The sequence below is a fragment of the Rhagoletis pomonella genome, unplaced genomic scaffold, assembly GCF_013731165.1.
Source record: "Rhagoletis pomonella isolate Grant_MI unplaced genomic scaffold, Rhpom_1.0 Rhpom_scaffold_00052, whole genome shotgun sequence".
Classification (NCBI taxonomy): Eukaryota; Metazoa; Arthropoda; class Insecta; order Diptera; family Tephritidae; genus Rhagoletis; species Rhagoletis pomonella.
In genome coordinates this window covers 35,605-38,412 of record NW_023458606.1, presented here as the reverse complement: position 1 = coordinate 38,412, position 2,808 = coordinate 35,605, and the positions used below count along the sequence as shown (strand labels likewise).

At 33.8% G+C, this 2,808-nt stretch overlaps 1 long non-coding RNA gene across 1 annotated transcript; it reads left to right on the top strand.

Annotated features, from left to right (window-relative positions):
- Positions 1–918: 918 nt before the first annotated feature.
- On the top strand, positions 919–2,556 carry LOC118749803. The gene is made up of 2 exons (XR_004994287.1): positions 919–981; positions 2,519–2,556. It is a non-coding gene; the product is annotated as an uncharacterized LOC118749803 (long non-coding RNA).
- Positions 2,557–2,808: the final 252 nt, after the last annotated feature.

Genomic DNA, 2,808 nt, shown 5'->3' with positions numbered 1-2,808 from the left:
GCCTCTTATATCAAAATATGAGTTTTCATAAAAAGTGGACTTAGCAACTTTTCATTCTAAGCTAGCGATATGATCATTTTCTTTAATTTATAGAGTCAGAAGCTGTCAGTACGAACCGGAATATATTTATAGTATTTATAATAAAAGCTTATAACGAAGGAGCAATAACATAAAAAAAAAAATAATAACAAGCTATGGTTCTGATATTTCGGGCCCCTTAAAAAGCCCGGGACTGGGGGATGCTCCCCTTTTTTCCCCTTCTCTCCCGACGGGCCTGTATGTAGTAATATTGGTTTTGTTATTATGTGAGCTAAGTAGGTAGGTATACATAAATATACACATTTTCAGAAATCTAAGGATATGGTTATTCAGAGTTATTTTTGTATAAACTGTATTGATAATTATCATATGTAAAGCGTTTAAAAATTGCATACTTTATCTTGCATTATATGTATGTACGTATATATGTATGTATGTATATATGTATTTGCAAGTAAGTATGTATGTACATACATAAATGAGGGTTGATGTGTTCTTATAATCAAGCATTCATATGCTTATACCTATAGCTAAGAGTATATGAGATGAAACATCATTTGTATCTGAATACCGATATATGTATGTATGTACGTATGAGTGAGCAAAGTTACTATTGCTTGAAAACCACACCCTCTCTAATTGTCTTTCTTCATAAGTACTTCGAAAATTTATCCAATCATTGCTAAGGCGTGATCTAATAAACAGCCGTCTGTTGGATTGGTCAAATAAAAATAAATTACGCCTTTTTTATACATATACATACATACATATGTATGCATGCACGTATTTTAGCTTAATGCCATCAAAAACAATTAGGAAAATTGTCAACGAGAATAAGCGTGGGAAAAAAATACCTGTTTGGAAATTAGTGCTCTATAACGCCTTTAAGAAAGCTTTACTACGGCTTTGTGAAATTAATGACCACAAAAATATAAGAATTAGGTACTAGATATTGCTAAATGCCTATTTGAGTTACATCATACATTTTTTGTTAGCGTGATTTTTAATACAGCGTCACTCGCATTACTTGCGAAGAAATATTTGAAGCCAAAAAATCTAATAAAATTTTTCGCTTTGTCTTATGATGACGCTTTTCCTCCCTTAAGCTCAAGTATATATATTTATGTTCATATGTAGTCTGTTCCAATAGGAGTGTGGTTTAGAGCATTTAGTCAGAACTTACAGGAAGTCGTTCCTATTGACATAAAACCTGTAAGTGAGAACACTTTTGAGAGAGTAACTGGGCAACTGACCCTAGTCAGAAGTTACAAGATTTAGTCCGGAGTTTTTTTCTGTAAGTTCATGAAAAAAGTCAAACGATCAGCCGATTTGCATGTGCAAACAAAAACAGAAAGCGGTGAAAGCAAAGAACCTTATATTTGTAGAAACAAATGGAAGTAAACAACGAAATGTTTGAATATGTATAGATTTTAATAATTATTTAGTGATATTTCAGCCAAATCAGTGTCGTACCAATGACATGTAAACAAACCGACTGACGTTTTTACAGGAAATAGTGCTTTTTGCGTCCCCGTGCACTTCTGCATCTGTTCTCCTTTTACCCTCACTTGAGAGGGTAAAATTGTAGTTTGACTGTTGCACAGGTTTTAGTCCGAAGTTCAATGACTAATGAATAGAGTCCGACCGATTAATCGGCCAATGCCGAGGCTAGTATCGGCCAAAAGAATCGGATTCGGCCGTTTTTGGCCAATTCTTGAATGAGGTATTGTTATTTAGTTATTTGATTATGTTTTGCTTTTGTTATTATACAAATTTATAAAAGCATTTGTTCCTAAAATGAAATTATATTCAGGATTTAATCGGCAAAGAATCGGCCGGTGCTTCGGCCGATTAAATCCTGAATTTAATTCATTTCAAGAACAAATGCTTTGAGAAACTTTTATAATAACAGAAGAATAAATAATATTAAAAAAAAAAAAACTGTTTAATATACAACGCTTTTATAAATGGACTAAAAATTATAAAATAATATTTCCCAATCCCATAGAATTTGTTTTGATAACTTTTGATTTTGAAATTTTAGCAAAGTTCGTTATAAACAATTTATGAGATTGAAAATGAAAAGCGTGGGGCGCCTGTAATACAAATAATAATAATAATAATAATAATTTTCTATAATAATTATTTTCTACTTTTTAGTCTTGTCTGTATACAATTTTGAAATAGATATTAAAATAATTCAACGATATTAATACATAGGTGCACACACATGCATTTACATATGTTTGTACATATATACGAGCACCAATTAATTTCATTTAGGGCCAAATTCACAGTGCGTAGTTAACCACTGACAAAAGTTTAACTACCGATTTTGATTTACACAACGCTCAGTAAACAAAAGTTTAAACCAGCGTGCCCCCATAGTTAAACTCTTTTCAAATTGAAATTTTTTTGGTGGAATGAATTTCAAATTTTAATAGAAAAGTATTGATGTTTCGAATTTTTATATTTTCAGGCGATATGAATTTTCATGGTTAACTAAGTGACTCTGGAGGTCGGCGAAAATCCTCGGACTGAACCCTCCGCGAGGGTGCCGGCTAGAAATGGGCACTACAGAGCAATCCCGTGCGATGTCGGGAGGGTGTCCAGCTAAGATCAGGGATCAGTGCTGTGTGCTTATGCGTTTTCATCGCTATGCCATACGGAAATGGTCTTTGATCGTGGTCTGGAGGTAGGGGCTGGATCAAGGCGTTACGCGCACCGTACTGAGGATCAGCCTGGCTGGGAGCCCCTAAATAGCCCAGT